Source organism: Dendrobates tinctorius, unplaced genomic scaffold (genome assembly GCF_039654945.1).
Source record: "Dendrobates tinctorius isolate UK_male_01 unplaced genomic scaffold, ASM3965494v1 ptg000008l, whole genome shotgun sequence".
Taxonomy (NCBI): domain Eukaryota; kingdom Metazoa; phylum Chordata; class Amphibia; order Anura; family Dendrobatidae; genus Dendrobates; species Dendrobates tinctorius.
The window spans coordinates 55775001-55796259 of NW_027361676.1; the positions used below are offsets into that span (position 1 = coordinate 55775001).

General features: G+C 43.2%; 1 protein-coding gene across 1 annotated transcript in view; it reads right to left on the bottom strand.

Annotated features, from left to right (window-relative positions):
- GPM6A (glycoprotein M6A) overlaps positions 1-21259 on the bottom strand; it is a 546705-nt gene that overhangs the window by 366963 nt on the left and 158483 nt on the right. The gene's annotated exons all lie outside the window — the stretch shown is intronic.

A 21259-nucleotide genomic window follows, 5' to 3' on the forward strand; every position in this document is an offset into this window, starting at 1 on the left:
CAAAACACAGCTCATACCCTGCAAATTTGAGAAATTTTTTACTGTCAGCCATATATTATCTATTGACGCACAACTATTTCAAATTTGATGGCAAATATTACTTACAGAAATGAGGAGTTAGTATGGGGGGAAATTTTCCCCCTCGCTAGCCAATTTGGTAGTGGCAGTTTTTGAGGAAAAATTTATCTTTGATGAAAACAATATTTTCAAAGATAAAATTTATTTTTATGGACGGTATATAGATGACCAGATTTTTATCTGGAAAGGTAGTGACACGGAAGTTACAAACTTTGTTAATTACCGTATCTGAATGATAATCCTTTCAATTTGTCTTTCACTTTCTGCCACGAAAAAAATAAAATTAACTATCTTGATGTGACTTTAGTGGGCAACGATGAGACCATTGAAATTTATCCATATAGGAAAGAAACGGACTCAAATTCCATCTTAGAGGCTTCATCATGTCACCCAGTACATGTAACTAAGAATATACCCGCAGGAGAACTGATTAGGGTTAAGAAAAATTGTTCTAGACCTGAATCGTTTGAAACAGAAGTGGAAAAAACTCTATCTAGGTTGCAATCCAGGGGATATCCTAATTGGAGCTTACAAAGGGCAAAAAAATTGTTGAAAAAATGGACAGAAAAGTACTTTTAAAATCTAACAAAAATAAAGATGCACAATTTTCAGGAAGACAATGTGGTAATACAGTTTTCTCCACAGAATTCTCTCCACAATATCACACCATCACAAATATTATTAAGAAATATGTGCCACTATTATACAAAGATAAAAAACTCTGCAATGTCCTACGAAATAACAGAGTTCAATATATAGCCAAGCGAGCTCCTACTTTGTCTGATAAATTATCCCCTAGTATGGTAACCAGTAATACTTTTTCACAAAATTCTACATGACTCTCATATAGGGGATGTTTAAATGCTGCCACAGTTGCTGCATCTCTTGTTATTATGCACTTAAAAGTAAGTCTTTCACATCGGTACAAACTGGAAACTCTTATCCCATTCATAGTTTTATAAACTGTAATACTCCCGGTGTCATATATTTAATTCAGTGCATGGAATGTGAGGTGCAGTATGTAGGTTGCACTATTACTCCCTTAAGGAAACGCATTAGAAGACATCTGTCAGACACTACTAATCCTGATGCATTGAATGTCTCTGCGGTGTCGAAGCATTTAATTAATTGTCAAAACCGAGACCTCACCCAATTCCGATTTATTGGCATAGAAAAAATTAAAAAAATCAGTAAGAGGTGGAAATTTTCAGAGAAAAACCCTCAATCGGGAATCTTACTGGATATTTAAATTATATACAAGAGTCCCAACAGGTCTGAACACCAGACAAGATTTGATCATGCAGTACAAGTAAAATAATACCGCCAAAATAATTGTTTTTGCTGTGTCAAGCATTTAACTGTTTAGAAACAGATGTGTATAGTCCTCTTATATATTCTTTTAATGTATTCTCTTTTTGGTATTGCATTTAAAGTAAATAATTTTGAGAGGGTTTTTTGTGGGTTTTTTTTTTCATGGGTTGTTTTTTCTTTTGTGTGGGTTTTTTTTCTCCTCTTTCTCTCTCTTTTTAACTTGTCTTCAACCTGGAGGTTGGGTGTGGATAGCTGGTTGCATCAATTAAACATGCTAATGAGGGCATTGCCTACCACCTCCTCACTCCTGTCTGGAGACTTTTAAAATGTCACATTTTGTCAGAATTTGTAATCCATGATTAAGACTCTTTTGAGTTGAAACGCGTTGGAATTTTTACCATCCACTGGGGTATCCACTACCCGTTACATGTTCTTTTAACGAAAAGAAATAAAGGAATATTTTTTATAACTACCTTCCTGCCTGAGATCGCTGGAGATTACTGTGTGTTTTGGATCGTTGTCATGTTGGAACGTCCAAGTATGTCCCATGTGCAGCTTTCGAGCTGGTGATTGCAAATTTTCCTCAAATATTTGCTGATAACGTACTGCATTCATCTTTCCTTCAACTTTGACCAAGTTTCCTGTGCCTTTGTAGCTCACACATCCCCAAAACATCAGTGATCCACGTCCGTGCTTTACAGTAGGAATGGTGTTCCTTTAATCATAGGCCTTGTTGACCTCTCTCCAAATGTAACGTTTATGGTTGTGGCCAAAATGTTAAATTTTGGTCTCATCACTCCAAATTACCTTGTTCCAGAAGTTTTGAGACTTGTCTCTGCGCTGTTTTGCGTTTTGTAGGCGAGATACTTTGTGGCATTTGTGCAGTAATGGCTTTCTTCTGGCGACTCGACCATGTAGCCCATTTTTCTTCAAGTGCCTCCTTATTGTGCATCTTGAAGTAGCCACACCGCTAGTTTTCAGAGAGTCCAGTATTTCAGCTGATGTTATTTGTGGGTTTTTATTGCATCACGAACAATTTTCCTGGCAGTTGTAGACAAAATTTTTGTTGATCTACCTGAAAGTGGTTTGATTTTTACAGGGCCCCTAATTTTCCATTTGTTAATCACAGTTTGAACACTGCTAACTGGCATTATCAATTCCATTGATATCTTTTTGTATCCCTTTCCTGTGTTATACAGTTCAACTACCGTTTCCCTTAGATCCGTTGACAATTTATTTGTTTTCCCCATGATTCACAATTCAGAAATGTCAGTGGCTGGATGAAAGATGCAAGAGTCTCTCTGGATCCGAGAAACCCACTCAGCTTTTATGCACACACACTGATTGCAAGCAAACAGGTCACAGCTGAGGATGTTACCTTTAGTAGCCATTCAAACCCATTTGTGTCAACTTTTGTGCATGTTATCAGGCCAAAATCACCAAGGTATGTGAACTTTTGATCAGGGTAATTTGGATGGCCTGGGTTGTCATTTAAAAAGAGAAAACACAGTAGTTTGACAATAAATGGCTTCACCCAACCACTAATCATGAGTGGAGAAAACCTTTTGGTGTTATCATTCATATTCTCTGAAAAAACGCTAAGAAAGCAAAAAGTCTGCCAGGGTATGTAAACTTTTGAGCACAACTGTATTCTAACACATGTATAGAAAGTTATTTTTATGGTTTACAAAACTGCACCATTGATAATATGCAGACATCGTTACTCAGAGAACTAATCTACGTTCTTCTGATGTCTACCTCTCATGTCAGAGTGACATGTAAAAAGCCGAATCTCACAGGAATACCACAGCAGAGAGGTATCAGAAGATCACAGCTTCAGGTTTCATGTACTCCTGCACTGGTTAGAAGTACTTCACCATCTGAACAGTTTCAGGTATTTTCCTTGCTGATACTGCAAGGGTTAATCTGAGGGTTTCTGGTGCTTAGGAATTGCCAGTGTTAGTTCTTACTACCTGGTTTAGAGTTGGAGGTGTAGTTCGTGGTTGGAGTTGGCATTTGGAGATTTGTTCAAGAGATTGTTTCTTGAAGTTTTGTTTGTGTGCACATCCTCATCCTCTCCTATTTGGTTTCACTATCCTTTAACTCTCTTGTGTTGCATTCCACTCTGTTGTTTGGTGAGTGTATTTTGCATGATTGTTATTTTCATTTATCCCTGTCTGTCTTCCCTTTTTTGTCTGGTTTGTGTTATCCTATATGTGGCGCCCCTGAGGGTTCAGTCGCCACAGAGGTACTGCACCTCCTCCTGAGGTGTGGTACCCCACCATCCAGGAAAGGTGGAGACACCGGACCACGCTCCAACACCTGCATCCCACACAACATGTAGTGTAGCAAAGCACCCTTTGGTGGCTCCATGCTTGGAACACGAAGCGTGCTGGGAGGCGGGTGGAATTTAGTTTGCACAAAAGAGTGGGAAGGGTTTAGGATTCAGTCAGTTTGTCACAGGAGTCTGACGAGGTCAGTCTGTGAGAGAATATCCCCTGAGTGGGATGGATGGATGAAGGAAGTACTACAGCTGACCTCAGTGACCTGGGTCCGCTGGCACAGGAAAGGAACTTTGATAGAAAGCCTGACTCTCCATAAGAAGGAAAGGATTAGTACGGAACATGAGGAGAAGAAGAGAACTAAGGATTAGGGTTAGAGGAGAACCCTTCCCAAGTTCAAAGCGCAAGGCCGGGGTCCGGTCCCCGAGGTTGTATGGATACTAATGGTCCTGCAGCAGACACCGGAGGAATAGAAGTATTCACCACTTTATTCCCGCACCAGACTTGGGGGCACAACAGCAACATAAGAGAGCCAGGACTAGGTAGTAAGGAGTCCCCGAAGCAGGCTACAGCTGTCTGCCGTACAAGTAGAGTTCATAGGAACATCTGACCGGAGGAACTCCAGTGTAACTCAGTACTGTGAGTACTTCACTAAAGGCGCTAAGAGGGAGACGTTCTGAAAAGGCACATAAGTTGGCGGCGTGTTGGAAGGGAGTACTTCATCTTGCCTGGAAATTGGCTGAGTTCCTGACCTGGAGGACACGGCATGGATGCGGGCTCTTGTGCCACAACAGACTGTGAGTAAAGCTTTGGAACTACATGCCCTTGTGTCCTCCACTTATTCCTGCATCAACCTGCCCGGCACTGCTACATCCCCTGCGCCCAACACTACACCTTCTAAGTGTCACTTCACCTACTCTGCCCTGGGACCAAAGCCCTGCCTGTGGAGGGCTATAACATCATTGCTGCATCACACCATCTGTCCCAGAGGATCTGTCTGCAGCATCGGCTTAACATATACACTTCGGCTTCCCATCTCCCTGGGTGAGGGAAGGGACAGATAAGGGTTGATTTAGGAGCATAGCAAAGCACGAGAACTCGATGTCTCCACCTTTTGGAGTAATCTGGGGGGACAGGGATAGACTAGGGCTCCCCTAGCTATAGAGAACTGATTAGAGACACCAGTCCCAAGGCAGTGCAGACACCTACTGTACTATAGACAGAAGATGTGTTACATTCCTGCATCTTTATTAATGGCTGTTACCCCACAATGACAATGTTAGAACGATATTGGCATCATAAAGTGTTATGAAAATCCACTACCATGCTGCCTAAATCAGTAGATTAGCAGAAATATGTTTTTCAAAATGTTTTATACATTCCTAAAGCATAAGAAAAAACAAGGGTACACATTCAGAGGCTTAATATATGTATCAGTATACGGTAAATAAGAGATAGACAAGCAGTTTGGAGAAACTTGCAGATGAAAGGAAGGAATGCAAGCTGTCATGCCAGCAGAGAAGCAGACCTTGAAGTGGTAGTTATATAACAGTTCTTTCTAATTAGGGAAAACTTCTAACAAGCCAATGAAGAAATGAGGGCACAGTTGGTTCTGAATCGGAGTTACACAGCTCTATCAGGTGACTAGATATCTTAATGTTTAGAATTAGATCTTCAGAGCTTTGAATAACAAACTAAGATGCAGTCGGCACTTGTGACAAAGGCTTTGGCCATGACTCATCAAAACGATTTTTACGCCAGTCTCGATGAGGAGGAGTGCTGGAGTCAGATGCTCCTTATTCATTAAGAGTTGCAACTCATTAAGAGGTGTGTCTGACAAGAGGCGTGCACCTCCATGGGACTGGAGAAAGATTGGTGGTGTAAGGAATGCTGCCTCTCATCATGAATTTAAAGGGGTTGAACAAAGTACATTTTAATCAATAGATCTTAGAATAAAAATAAGTTCCACAATTGGAGGTGTTTAAATTTTTTTTTACTGATCCTAGATAATATTATAAATGTGCCCCTGTTTAATGACTGTTTCTGACCATTTAGGAACATAGTCAGATATACCACAGGTCCTGGAAAATGGAGGAAGCAAAAGAATATACAGACATATAATAATAATAAATTTTATTTCTATAGCGCCGACATATTCCGCAGCACTTTACATTTCGGAGGGGATTTGTACAGACAATAGACATTACAGCATAACAATAATCACATAGATTATAACAAATACCAAGAGGAATGAGGGCCCTGCTCGCAAGCTTACAATCTATGAGGAAAAAAAGGGAAACACGAAAGGTGGGTGGTAACAGTTGCCCTGATTGTATGGACCAGCCATAATGTTAAGTGTGTATCAGTACAAACACAGAGGGCTAATGGATGCATAAAGCATGTGGGAACATTATGCGGGGAACCTGGTTATGGTAAAACTTTTGGCTGTGCCACACAGGGATAGATTAGGTTAATATGTTGAGGCGATAGGCCAGTCTGAATAAATGCGTTTTCAGGGCACGCTTAAAATTGTGGGGATTGGGGACTAATCGTATTGACCTGGGAAGTGCATTCCAAAGAATTGGCGCAGCACGTGTAAAGTCTTGGAGACGGGAGTGGGAGGTTCTGATTTTTGAGGATGCTAACCTCAGGTCATCAGCAGAACGGAGGGCGCGGGTAGGGTGGTATACTGAAACAAGGGAGGAGATGTAGGGTGGTGCTGAGCCATGGAGGGCTTTGTGGGTGAGGGTAATAGGTTTATACTGAATTCTGGAGTGGATGGGTAGCCAGTGTAATGACTGGCATAAGGTAGAGGCATCGGTGTAATGATTGGTGAGGAATATGATCCTGGCTGCAGCATTCAAGACAGATTGGAGAGGGGAAAGTTTGGTAAGAGGGAGACCGATTAGAAGAGAGCTACAATAGTCAAGACAAGAATGAATATGAGAAACAGTAAGAGTTTTTGCAGACTCAAAAGTAAGAAAAGGTCGAATTCTAGAAATGTTTTTGAGGTGCAGATGACAAGAGCGAGCCAGTGATCAAATGTGGGGGGCACAGGAAAGCTCGGAATCAAGTATGACCCCAAGACAGCAGGCATGTTGCTGGGGAGTAATAGTGGAGCCACACACAGAAATGGCAATGTCGGGTATAGGTACATTAGTAGAGGGAGGAAACACAAGGAGTTCAGTCTTTGACAGGTTCAATTTCAGATATAGTGAGGACATGATGTTAGACACAGCGTTTAGACAATCGCCGGTGTTTTCTAGAAAGGCTGGCGTGATGTCAGGAGAAGAAGCGTATAATTGGGTGTCATCAGCATAGAGATGGTACTGGAAACCAAATCTACTGATTGTTTGACCAATATGGACAGTGTACAAGGAGAAGAGGAGGGGGCCTAGGACTGATCCTTGAGGAACCCCAACTGTTGTGAGTTCATTTTTCCCTTCACTATTGAGGTCTGATGAACTCCCTCCTCTGGTGAAGGAAGGTAGTGAGGCTGATTATCAGACACCTGGGCAGCTAGATGATGACTGGGTGGCTGGAATTGAGGACTGGATATAAGGCTGCCGACGCCCTTCTTCCTGGCTGGTGATTTTCCTGCTGGATTCTTGGAGACCAGTCTGATTCCTGCATCTCAAAGCTAAGTTTTTCTGCTCTGCTTTGTACTCTTCAATTTTGTTTTTGTTTCGCCTTGTTTTTTGGGAGTTCTGCCATCCCCGGCCGGGGGTGAGCTGAATTCCATTTTTGTCTCTGATCTGTTGATCTTTTGCTCTGTCTTCAGAATATACCTGAGTGCTGATATAGTCTTTTGAAGCCTAGCGACTTCAGGGCCTGTTTTTCCTATCAGTCGGTTGGCTCATTTTTATAGGGTTTTTGCGGATGGCAGACAGCAGCTTTCCTATCCTGTCCTATGTAGTTAGCTTGGGCCCCATCATTTGCTCAACCTATCTTTCTATCTGTGTTAGTGTTTTCATCTTGCTTCACCGTCATTATATGTTGGGGGCTGCCTATTGCTTTGGGGTCTGCTCTGGGGCAGTTTAGTTTTTCCCCTTTCTGTGTTTAGGCTATATAGTTCTCCGGCTGTGATTGAGGGGTCTAGGGCACCGTAGGAACCCCCCACGGCTACTGCTAGTTCTTGTGGATAGGTTCAGGGGTCTGCAATCTGATAGCTGCCAACCTCTCTGGTTTTTCTGGACTTAGCTGGTATTTTGTTTTTTCCTCCTTCGGTGACTCATCATAACAGAATCACCAGCCATACCGCAGATCCTAGGGTACTCAATAGCAGGAGAGAATTGTAAAAAAAAAAAAAAAGTGTCAGAATTTTTTTTTTTTTGTGTGCATATTTTTTCCTCTATATCTCTGAGGCCGTAGGGGGAATTTTTCTCTCAATGGAGATGAAGCAATTGTCTGATCGTGTGGAGCAGCTCGCTGCTGAAGTGCGGGGAATTTCCGCCTATCTTGCTCATTCACATGCTGCTGAACCAGATTCCCACTCCGGATGTGTTTTTTGGGGATCGGTCTAAATTCTTGAATTTCAAGAATAATTGTAAATTATTTTTTGCCTTGAAGCCTAACTCGTCAGGGAACTCCGCGCAGCAGGTTAAAATTGTCATCTCTTTGCTGCGCGGCGATCCCCAGGATTGGGCGTTTTCTTTGAAACCTGATGATCCTATTCTGAATAATGTGAACGCATTTTTTCAGGCCTTGGGGTTGTTGTATGATGAACCTAATGCTATTGATCAGGCTGAAAAGACCCTGTTGGCATTAAGCCAGGGTCGGGATTCGGCAGAGTTGTACTGTCAAAAATTCCGAAAGTGGGCGGTCCTTACTACCTGGAATGATGGTGCCTTGGCAGCCCTCTTTCGGAAGGGTTTGTCAGAAACTGTAAAAGATACTATGGTGGGATTTCCTGTTCCCTCTGGTCTTGACGATTCTATGTCATTAGCCATTCAGGTGGATCGGCATTTACGTGAACACAAAACTACACGAGAGATGTTGCCACCTGTTGAACAAATGTCTGAACCTATGCAATGTGATAGAGTTTTGTCTAGGGCGCAACGTCAGGAGTTCAGAAGGCGTAATAAGCTGTGTTTTTTTGTGGAGATGCCTCGCATATTATTTCTGTCTGCCCTAAACGAGAGAAACGTTGTGCTCACACGTTTTCTGTGGGTGGTGTTCAACCTAAGTTTCTTCTGGCAATTACTCTGATCTGCTCCCTGTCCAAATTTTCCGCCAAGGCTTTTGTGGATTCAGGAGCAGCTCTTAACCTGATGGACTTGGATTTTGCTAAACATTGTGGATTTCCTATGACACCTCTGCGGACGCCTATCCCTTTGAGGGGTATTGATGCTACTCATTTGGCAAAGAATAAACCTCAGTTTTGGTCCCAGGTGGTAATGCGGGTCGCCACAGACCATCAAGAAAATTGCAGATTTTTGGTGTTGCATAATTTGCATGATACCATTGTTCTGGGGTTTCCCTGGTTGCAAATCCTTAATCCAGTTCTGGATTGGAAATCTTTGTCTGTGGTGAGTTGGGGTTGTCGGTGTGCCCTTAGTGATGCTCCTGTTTTCTCCACCTCACCCCAGTCGCATGATGTTCCTGACTATTTGGCTGACTTTTATGATGTATTTAGTGAGAATGAGTCTGCGTCTTTGCCTCCTCATAGGAGTTATGACTGTGCAATTGAGCTGAACCCGGGGTGTAAATTCCCCAAGGGTCGGCTTTTCAATTTATCTGTACCCGAGCACGAGGCTATGCAATCCTATATTAAGGAGGCATTGGAGAAGGTTCATATTAGACCATCCTCTTCACCCTTGGGTGCTGGTTTTTTTTTCGTGGCTTAAAAGGATGGTTCATTAAGGCCTTGTATTGACTATCGTGACCTCAACAAAATTACTATTAAATATCAGTTTCCGTTATCCCTGATTTCTGATCTATTCTCCAGAGTTAAAGGTGCTTGCTGGTTTACCAAGCTTGACCTCAGGGGGCGTATAATCTTATTAGAATTAAGCATGGGGATGAATGGAAGACGGCGTTTAATACTCCGGAGGGACATTTTGAGTACCTGGTGATGCCTTTTGGGCTCACTAATGCCCCTTCTGTCTTCCAGTGCTTCATGAACGATATATTCCGAGACTTTGTGGATAAATTTTTGATTATCTATCTGGATGATATTTTGATCTTCTCCAAGAATTGGGACACTCATGTGGAACATGTTCGGACTGTGTTCCGGATTTTGAGGGAGAATTCCCTGTATGTCAAGGGATCGAAATGCCTTTTTGGGGTACAGAGGATTTCATTTTTGGGATTTATTTTGTCTCCGTCAACTATTGAAATGGACCCGGCCAAGGTACAGGCCATTTATGATTGGGTTCAGCCCACTTCTTTGAAGGCCCTCCAGAAGTTTTTGGGTTTTGCTAATTTTTATCGGAAATTTATAGCTAATTTTTCTGGTATTGCCAAGCCATTGACGGATTTGACTAGGAAGGGTGCTGATGTGCTGAATTGGTCTCCGGAGGCTGTTTCTTCCTTTCCGGAGCTGAAGCGAAGATTCACTTCTGCTCCGGTTTTGCGGCAACCTGATGTCTCACTCCCGTTTCAGGTGGAGGTGGACGCTTCTGAGATTGGTGCAGGAGCCGTGTTGTCCCAAAAAGATCCTGTGACATCTAAAATGAATCCTTGTGCTTTCTTTTCCCGAAAGTTTTCTACATCCGAATGTAACTATGATGTGGGGAATCGGGAACTGTTGGCCATGAAATGGGCATTCGAGGAGTGCAGACATTGGTTGGAGGGAGCCAAACACCAAGTCGTGGTCCTTACTGACCACAAGAATTTGATTTACCTGGAGTCGGCCAAGCGCTTGAATCCTAGACAGGCTAGGTCGGCCTTGTTTTTCACACGTTTTGATTTTGTGGTCTCTTTTCTTCCAGGCACTAAGAATGTCAAGGCAGACACCCTCTCTAGGAGTTTCCTTGCTGATTCTCCTGTTGTGACTAAGCCTGCTACCATCTTAGGCGAGGGGGTATTTCTTTCTGCCATCTCGCCCGATTTGAGACGTGCTCTGGAAGAGTTTCAGGAGGACAAACCTGAGCGTTGTCCCAGTGGAAAGTTGTATGTTCCTGACCAGTGGAGGAAGAGAGTGATGTCTGAAGTTCATTGCTCTGCATTGGCTGGTCATCCAGGTATTTTTGGTACTAGAGATCTGGTGAGTCGGTCTTTTTGGTGGCCCGCCTTGTCTCATGATGTCAGGAATTTTGTGCAGTCCTGTGGGACTTGCTCCCGGTCTAAACCTTGTTCTCGCTCTAGTGGGTTGTTGATGCCTTTGCCGGTCCCAAGGAGGCCATGGACCCATATTTCAATGGATTTCATCTCTGATATGCCTGTCTCTCAGAGAATGACTGTTATTTGGGTGATTTGTGATAGGTTCTCTAAGATGGTTCATCTTGTACCACTCTCTAAGTTGCCATCTTCCTCTGAGTTGGTGCCCTTGTTTTTGCAACAGGTGGCTCGCTTGCACGGGATTCCTGAGAACATTGTATCTGACAGAGGAGTTCAGTTTGTGTCTAGATTTTGGAGGACTTTCTGTTCCAAGCTGGGAATTCAGTTGTCCTCCTCTGCGTTTCACCCTCAGACCAATGGGCAGACGGAGAGAACAAACCAGACTTTGGAGTCGTATTTGAGATGTTTTATTTCTGCCGATCAGGATGATTGGGTTTCATTTTTGCCCTTGGCCGAATTTGCTTTAAATAATAGAGCTAGTTCTGCCACTTTGATGTCACCTTTTTTTTGTAACTTTGGTTTTCACCCTCGATTTTCTTCAGGGCAGGTGGAGCCTTCTGCCTGCCCAGGTGTTGACTCTGTGGTGGAGAGAATGCACCAGATCTGGGACCAAGTAGTGGATAAGTTGTCTCTCTCCCCGGAAAAGGCCCAGCGGTTTTCCAACCGGCGTAGGACCGTTGGTCTCCAGTTTAAGGTGGGTGATCTGGTTTGGTTGTCATCAAAAAATATCGCTATGAAGGTGGCTTCTCCTTAGTTTAAGCCTAGATTTATTGGACCTTACAAGATTTTGGAGATTATTAATCCGGTCTCTTTTCGGTTGGCTCTTCCTGTCACATTTAAAATTCATAGTGTGTTTCATAAGTCCTTGTTGAAGAGGTTTGTTGAACCAGTAGTTCCTGTGGTGGCACCTCCAGACCCTATATTGGTTGAAGGTAACATGGAATATGAGGTAGAGAAGATACTGGATTCCCGTCTGGCTAGACGGAGACTCCAGTATTTGGTTAAGTGGAAGGGTTATGGTCAGGAGGATAATTCCTGGGTCTCTGCCTCTGATATTCATGCCGAAAGATTGGTGCATGCCTTTCATCGGGCTCACCCGGATCACCCTGGTGGCATGGATGAGGGTTCGGTGACCCCTCCTCAAGGGGGAGGTACTGTTGTGAGTTCATTTTTCCCTTCACTATTGAGGTCTGATGAACTCCCTCCTCTGGTGAAGGAAGGTAGTGAGGCTGATTATCAGACACCTGGGCAGCTAGATGATGACTGGGTGGCTGGAATTGAGGACTGGATGTAAGGCTGCCGATGCCCTTCTTCCTGGCTGGTGATTTTCCTGCTGGATTCTTGGAGACCAGTCTGATCCCTGCATCTCAAAGCTAAGTTTTTCTGCTCTGCTTTGCACTCTTCAATTTTGTTTTTGTTTTGCCTTGTTTTTTGGGAGTTCTGCCATCCCCGGGCCCGGGGTGAGCTGAATTCCATTTTTGTCTCTGATCTGTTGATCTTTTGCTCTGTCTTCAGAATATACCTGAGTGCTGATATAGTCTTTTGAAGCCTAGCGACTTCAGGGCCTGTTTTTCCTATCAGTCGGTTGGCTCATTTTTATAGGGTTTTTGCGGATGGCAGACAGCAGCTTTCCTATCCTGTCCTATGTAGTTAGCTTGGGCCCCATCATTTGCTCAACCTATCTTTCTATCTGTGTTAGTGTTTTCTTCTTGCTTCACCGTCATTATATGTTGGGGGCTGCCTATTGCTTTGGGGTCTGCTCTGGGGCAGTTTAGTTTTTCCCCTTTCTGTGTTTAGGCTATATAGTTCTCCGGCTGTGATCGAAGGGGTCTAGGGCACCGTAGGAACCCCCCACGGCTACTGCTAGTTCTTGTGGATAGGTTCAGGGGTCTGCAATCTAATAGCTGCCAACCTCTCTGGTTTTTCTGGACTTAGCTGGTATTTTGTTTTTTCCTCCTTCGGTGACTCATCATAACACCCAACAGTAAGGGGAAGGTGAGAGGAGGAGGAACTGGCAAAAGATACAGTAAAGGAGCGGACAGAGAGATAGGAGGAGAACCAGGAGAGAACGGTGTCCTTGAGGCCAATGGAACGGAGCATAGTGAGGAGGAGCAGTGTTGTGGTGTTCTATTTATAGCAGGTGCAAATTCATCCAGCGCACTTTGAAGTGTTTCGTTGTAATGCTTCAGTGCAGAATCAGGACATGAGAGGGAGGAGATAGGGGCCAATGAAGACTGCAAGTTCTTCGTAAGTTTCTGGGTGTTAATGGCTTGTATGTTTCTATAAGTATGGACAGTGGGGGTGACCTGAGCAGCCTGGTAGTTCTTGATAGAGAATGAAAGAAGATTGTGGTCAGAGAGCAGGAGAGGGGAGTTTGCAAAATCATCCACTGCACAAAGCCGAGAGAAGACCAAGTTGAGGGAGTTTCCGTCTTCATGCGTTGGAGAATTAGTAAGCTGCAAAAGGCCAAACGAGGAGGTTAGAGATAAAAGCAGATGGGGAGAGGGGAAGAGCAATGGGGATGTTGAAATCTCCCATGATGAGGGTAGGGATGTCACAGGAGAGAAAATGTGGAAGCCAAGTGGCAAAATGATCCAGGAATTGATGGGAGGGGCCGGGTAGACGATACACCGCCGCCACTTGCATGAAGAAGGGGGTGTAGAGTCTGACGGCATGGACCTCAAAAGAAGGGAAGACTAGTGAGGGTAGTTCAGGGATAACCTGAAAGGTACATTTTGGTGATAGAAGCAGACCAATGCCTCCACCTGCTCTATTGTCTGATCTTAGGGTATGAGAGAAGTGTAGTCTACCATATGAAAGAGCAGCAGCGGTAGTGTCTGACTGCTGGATCCAGGTTTCAGTAAGAGCCAGGAGGTTAAGAGAATTAGAAAGAAAAAAGTCATGAATGAAGGAGAGTTTGTTACACACTAAGCGAGAATTCCAAAGTGCACAATTAAGAGAGACAGATGGCATGCAGGGAATATTAATAAGATTAGAGGGGTTTCTGAGTGTAGCAGTTGGGGGGTTTGACTTTCTATAATATGGGGGACCAGGGTTGGGAGCAATGTCTCCTGCGACTAGGAGGAGGCTAGAAAGAGTGAGCAGATGGTTAAGTGATTTTTGAGAGCGTCTCTTATGTTGAATGGGGGGACTGACTGGATCTGTGCGATTTAACAATGTGAAAAGAGCGTGAGTGCTATACATAGGAGAGGAAAGGAGTGAGGGGCCGATATGGAAGGTGTGTTGAGAGTTAATGCCAGGGCGGTGGATGTGTGTGAATGCAGCGGCCAGGATATAAATTACACAAATGCATATGGAATATATTTGTTGTACTCCAAATGTACAGGGAGTAGATGTATATAAATGTCTTACCTGTCTCCTGCCCTGTCTAACTGCCATGTTATAACTGCCAGTACTTTGATAAACTGTACTTCGATAAAGTGTGCATAAATGCCCCCTGCATAAATGCTTTCCCCAAACTATGTCTGAATATAAGGCTAAGGATTGTTTTTTTTTTCACTCCTCGTTAATCAATCAAACTAAATTGAGACAGCAGGGCCCAATAAAATGTTGTGGTCAGATAAACAGATGTCCAGCACTACATGGATCATAAAGCACTTTGAAATGTTTCTTGACCTCACAACATAAGGGGACAAGCAGAGTAGGTTGAAATAACTATATACCAGATATAAGCTTGCATAGTTGAAAACACATATAGCGCATTCAGGATTAACTGCTTGCTGACATTGAATGGAGGAGTTGATTCAGAGCCGAGATTGAAAGAGGTGGTTACCTGTATGAGAGAATAGAGATGCGTGTCACATTTCATCCATGTTATAACTGCCAGTACTTTGATAAACTGTACTTCGATAAAGTGTGCATAAATGCCCCCTACAGACATTACAAAATGTGATTGCTTCCTTCCCTGCCTTGGAGATGTGGTATATCTTACCATGTTCCTGCACAATCAGACATGGCCATTACGCAGTTCATAGCAGTTGCACATTCATAAGATTATCTTGAAACAGGAACATTTTTTTTAACACATGAAATTGTTAATCTTATTTTTATTCTAAGATTTATTGGTTAAAGCGTACTTAGTGGCACAACCCCTTAAATGAGTGGTGCACCTTGCTCATACACAACTCTGCCCACTTTGTTAAAGCTGGCGTTAGAGCACTTTAAGATGCAAATTTTTAGAACAGCTTTGCCTTGTGCCAAAATTTTGCAACTCTTTATATCTTTTTACACCAAAATTCTGGCTTAAATACTTTAATGAATTAGGACCTATATACAGTGGGGCAAAAAAGTATTTAGTCAGTCAGCAATAGTGCAAGTTCCACCACTTAGGCTGGTTTCACATTAGCGCATTTTCAGCGCGCGCACGGCCGGGGGTAGCTCCGCCCCCGAGCCGGCTCTCTGCCCGGCGTGCCCGCCCCTTCCTTGTAGCGCCGCCTCCTAGCGGACAGCGGCGCCTGCGATCGGCGCACCCTATCTTTAGCATAGGGTGCGCCGATCGTGCGCAGGCCGTGCGCTAGTTGCGCTTTGACCTGCGCTGCGCACTTTTGACGGTGCGCCATGCGCGCCAAAATCAAACTTTTCGGATTTTGGCGCGCACGGCGCACCGTCAAAAGTGCGCAGCGCAGGTCAAAGCGCAACTAGCGCACGGCCTGCGCACGATCGGCGCACCCTATGCTAAAGATAGGGTGCGCCGATCGCAGGCGCCGCTGTCCGCTAGGAGGCGGCGCTACAAGGAAGGGGCGGGCACGCCGGGCAGAGAGCCGGCTCGGGGGCGGAGTTACCCCCGGCCGTGCGCGCGCTGAAAATGCGCTAATGTGAAACCAGCCTTAAAAAGATGAGAGGCGTCTGTAATTTACATCATAGGTAGACCTCAACTATGGGAGACAAACTGAGAAAAAAAAATCCAGAAAATCACATTGTCTGTTTTTTTTTCATTTTATTTGCATATTATGGTGGAAAATAAGTATTTGGTCAGAAACAAAATTTCATCTCAATACTTTGTGATATGTCCTTTGTTGGCAATGACAGAGGTCAAACGTTTTCTGTAAGTCTTCACAAGGTTGCCACACACTGTTGTTGGTATGTTGGCCCATTCCTCCATGCAGATCTCCTCTAGAGCAGTGATGTTTTTGGCTTTTCGCTTGGCAACACGGACTTTCAACTCCCTCCAAAGGCTTTCTATAGGGTTGAGATCTGGAGACTGGCTAGGCCACTCCAGGACCTTGAAATGCTTCTTACGAAGCCACTCCTTCGTTGCCCTGGCGGTGTGCTTTGGGTCATTGTCATGTTGAAAGACCCAGCCACGTTTCATCTTCAATGCCCTTGCTGATGGAAGGAGGTTTACACTCAAAATCTCACGATACATGGCCCCATTCATTCTTTCATGTACCCGGATCAGTCGTCCTGGCCCCTTTGCAGAGAAACAGCCCCAAAGCATGATGTTTCCACCACCATGCTTTACAGTAGGTATGGTGTTTGATGGATGCAACTCAGTATTCTTTTTCCTCCAAACACGACAAGTTGTGTTTCTACCAAACAGTTCCAGTTTGGTTTCATCAGACCATAGGACATTCTCCCAAAACTCCTCTGGATCATCCAAATGCTCTCTAGCAAACTTCAGACGGGCCCGGACATGTACAGGCTTAAGCAGTGGGACACATCTGGCACTGCAGGATCTGAGTCCATGGTGGCGTAGTGTGTTACTTATGGTAGGCCTTGTTACCTTGGTCCCAGCTCTCTGCAGTTCATTCACTAGGTCCCCCCGCGTGGTTCTGGGATTTTTGCTCACCGTTCTTGTGATCATTCTGACCCCACGGGGTGGGATTTTGCGTGGAGCACCAGATCGAGGGAGATTATCAGTGGTCTTGTATGTCTTCCATTTTCTAATTATTGCTCCCACAGTTGATTTCTTCACTCCAAGCTGGTTGGCTATTGCAGATTCAGTCTTCCCAGCCTGGTGCAGGGCTACAATTTTGTTTCTGGTGTCCTTTGACAGCTCTTTGGTCTTCACCATAGTGGAGTTTGGAGTCAGACTGTTTGAGGGTGTGCACAGGTGTCTTTTTATACTGATAACAAGTTTAAACAGGTGCCATTACTACAGGTAATGAGTGGAGGAAAGAGGAGACTCTTAAAGAAGAAGTTACAGGTCTGTGAGAGCCAGAAATCTTGATTGCTTGTTTCTGACCAAATACTTATTTTCCACCATAATATGCAAATAAAATGAAAAAAAAAACAGACAATGTGATTTTCTGGATTTTTTTTTCTTAGTTTGTCTCCCATAGTTGAGGTCTACCTATGATGTAAATTACAGACGCCTCTCATCTTTTTAAGTGGTGGAACTTGCACTATTGCTGACTGACTAAATACTTTTTTGCCCCACTGTATACTGGAGTATTTGTACAAAAAATTATTAGTCCTCATAAGGCTATAACAGCCAAAAGATATTAGTAATATGGTCTTATATTGTCTTATTTTCTGGAGTTTGGAATTTTAAGAAAGTGAAGAAAATCAAAATTAAGATAACTGGTAATGGGAACAGACCGAACCCTAACAATCATGTATGTTGTGTGCTATGTGATTTTGCTGGCTCGGGTTATAGAAACTATTGAACATTTTTCAAGAGTATAATTGAACTTTAGTAAATGTCATCTATTACTAAAATACAGTGGGGAAAAAAGTATTTAGTCAGCCACCAATTGTGCAAGTTGTCCCACTTAAAAAGATGAGAGAGTGGGCGTGGCCTGGATCACTAACAGGGAGGATGCATGTCGGCTCAGCTCCCGCTTACAGGCTGCTAAAGAGATGTTTTTCCTACAGTCTGGACGGTATACTTTGCTTCCAGTGGACATCTAAAACCCCAGAGACAAGGCACAGATACACAGGAGGGGAGTTTGGTGACAGCAAGTGACAGAACTGGCGGTAAGGGAGACACAGGGCCCTGACGGCGTGCCATCTTGCAGCGTGGGCAGCCCGCCCTGGTATCCGGAGACAGAGGTGTGCGGACTCCCCACCGGTTCAAAGAGAGCGGTACTCACCTGAAGCGACAGCCTTGCCTGGAGCCGGAGAGCCTCATGGTGCTGCTAGCAGGGGGGCGTGGGTCCCGGGACCGGTTGGAAGGTAGGCTGCACCCAGGTGCAGGGCAGAGAGACTGAGCCCTGAGCGCCATTGCAGTCATCAGCGTTCTGGTTCTGACCCCAGGCTCTTTTAAAGGGATCCCCGGTATGGAAGTCAGGGCAATTGCCTTCAAATGCTCTAGTACTGACCCCAGACTCTCTTAAAGGGATTTCCTGTATGGAAGTTAGGTCAAATCCCTCAGCGCTCTGATTCTGATCCCAGGCTCTCTTAAATGGGTCCCCGGTATGAAAGTTAGGGCAATTCCACTCAGCGCTCTGGTTCTGACCCCAGTCTCTCTTAAATGGATCATTGGTATGGAAGTTAGGGCAATTCCACTCATTGCTTTGGTCCTGACCCCAGGCCCCTCTTAAAGGGATCCCCGGTATGAAAGTGAGGGCAAATCCACTCAGTGCTCTGGTTCTGATCCTAGGCTCTCTTAAAGAGATCCCCGGTATGGAAGTTAGGGCAATTCCACTCAGCGCTCTGGTTCTGACCCCAGGCCCCTCTTAAAGGGATCCCCAGTATGAAAGTGAGGGCAAATCCACTCTGTGCTTTGGTACTGACCCCAGGCCTCTCTTGAAAGGATCTCCGGTATGGAGGTTAGGTAAATTCCTCAGCACTCTGATTCTCACCTCAGGCTTCTATTAAAGGAAGATGTTAGTAGTCCGGTGGCTCTGGCTGACGGGATGATGTGGGATATTATAGTGAATGTGGCTCTGCGGAGTGGGTGGGGCTATACACTCAGCTTTATATATATAGATATAATCATTATAATATTTTATAACTAACCATAGTTAGTCACTATGCCCAGGCAGCGCTGGGCTCTTCAGCTAGTATACCTATAAAGAGAAAAATCAGACAAACTGAAAATTTTGCAGTGGTCTCTTAATTGTTGCCAGAGCTGTATGATAGAAAGCACAATGTATTAAGCATTAAGGAGTTCTTCTGTATTTGGACGAATATGAGGTTTTATATAGGAATATTCTGTATATTACAAGAAGTAATTCAGAATTTATTCATGTTGCTCAAAATAAACATCTAGAAATGTTCTCTCATGGCCTGACTAAATGACACGGACTATTCAGTACTGCACCTTTCTCGTCACCTGGGATAAAAACTCTGATGGGAGTGCTTCTTTAAGGATATATGCATGAGTGCAACCATTAAAATGGCCCAAGATCCTTTTATCCATTCATGTGTTTAATCACGTGTTATTGCAAGAGCTCTTGCTTTGCCAGTGAGGAATCACCAAGGGTTTTGGGATACCATTCTGCATCCAAAGAACTAATAATCAGAAAGATTGGACCCAACTTTTTCTAGAAAGTCTGGTCCTTTAGGGTGGCATTTTGGGCACATCTGAACGAACATTTATTCTAATCAATATTATTTGGCAAAATGACCTATCTGCAGCTGCCCAATGTTTTCCTAAAAAAAAAGGGCCGCACCAGACAGGTGATAGGTACTCTTTAAAGGCAATTAGTCATGATGATTTGCTATAATATATTAGGTTAATATATTAGGTTAGGTAAAGCCAAAATCTGAAGATTAATCATAAAATATTCAAGAATAACTACTGTTACTGTATTTTGCAATCTGAATTATATGCAATATTTACTCAAAGAGGTTTCATGCAAGTAAATTTAATAAAGCAAGTAGAGCAGCCTAGGAGGCGGGTGCACGGATTCAATATTGTATTGCTCACTGCAGGAAAAAAATGGAAGAAATATATCAATCTCACATGGATGGAAAAAATAAAGATACCAATTTACTTTGAAGAAAAATTAAGATCATCAAGAACATGGAAAAGGCAACAATGCTGCTGCGTTTTGAGCACGGTATGTGTTCCTTATCATTGTAATACCATGCTCGAAACGCAGCAGAAATGTTTACTTTTCCATGTGCTGGATGATTTTAATCTTGCTTAAAAATAAAAGGTGTTTGTAGATTTTTCTACCCATGTGAGAGTGCTGGATTTCTTCCATTTTTTCCGGCAGTAAATGTAATACATCCATGTACAGTAGTTGCTTAGATGGTTATGCTCATAAATATATATGCATATAAACTAGAATATGACATCATTCTAGCAGTGGATGCCATGCGTGTGTTAATTTGTGCTGCCCCCACTTGCTAAGGTCTGCACTGTCTGAGTTATATAAAGCTACTGTAATCCACTTGTGATGGTATAAGGACCATTAAATCCAATGATGTCGCCCCTGCACCATAGCTTAAAGAACATTTGGATCCCCTGAATGTAATTTTCTGATGTGACTTGAAATGAAGCAAAATCAGAGAAATAGTTTTATTAAAGTCAATGAACTGTAATGGTCTAGATCCTTTATCATCCAGCTGCTTCCAGGATACCATTAGTTTTTTTACCATTATCTGTAGAGAAGTTATTAAAGCCCAGAAATGAAGACATACATAAAGTCATTTAGTAATCAGTGTGCAAATTAACTTCATAAACCTTGTGTCAAACAGCAGTTTTGTTCTGTTCTCTTCCCTCAACTTCCCTGTCTGTCTTTTGTTCTGTTTAGATGGGCTATTGTTCCTGTCTCTTAACTAAACGGTCATATAATAATGTAAAATAAAGCTTACAGTTTCATTAACTTTCTCATAATTGTTTTTCAATACTGCTTTCAAGCCAAGCAAATGTGTTTTTCCTTGGCAAATCGATGCTCAGAAGCATAACCCATTCCTTGCCTTTTTTGTAATGTAATATTCTTTAATCATCATAGAAAATTCACATTGCACTGTATGATTTTTATATTCAGCCTGAAGAGCATTATACAAATTATGCTTTATTTCATATCAACCTACCATATATAGCTATCATGGGCACAGAGTAAGTATGCCAATTAGCACAAAAAATATAGAAAAAACCTACAAAGGATGAGTGCAGGGCATCAATAGATTTGATCACAAGTAATCTTTATTGAATATGAGCAAAAAAATAAAAATGATAAAAAAATAGTAAGACAAAGTAAAACTAATCCCAAACTGTTCTTCAACTATATCAATAGTAAAAGAATCATAAGTGAAAGTGTAGACCCCTTAAAAAATTGTGAGGAACGAATGGTTGTAGATGACGAGGAAAAAGCTAATATAATAAACACCTTCTTCTCCACGGTATTCACGGTGGAAAATTAAATGCTAGGTGAAATGCCAAGAGACAA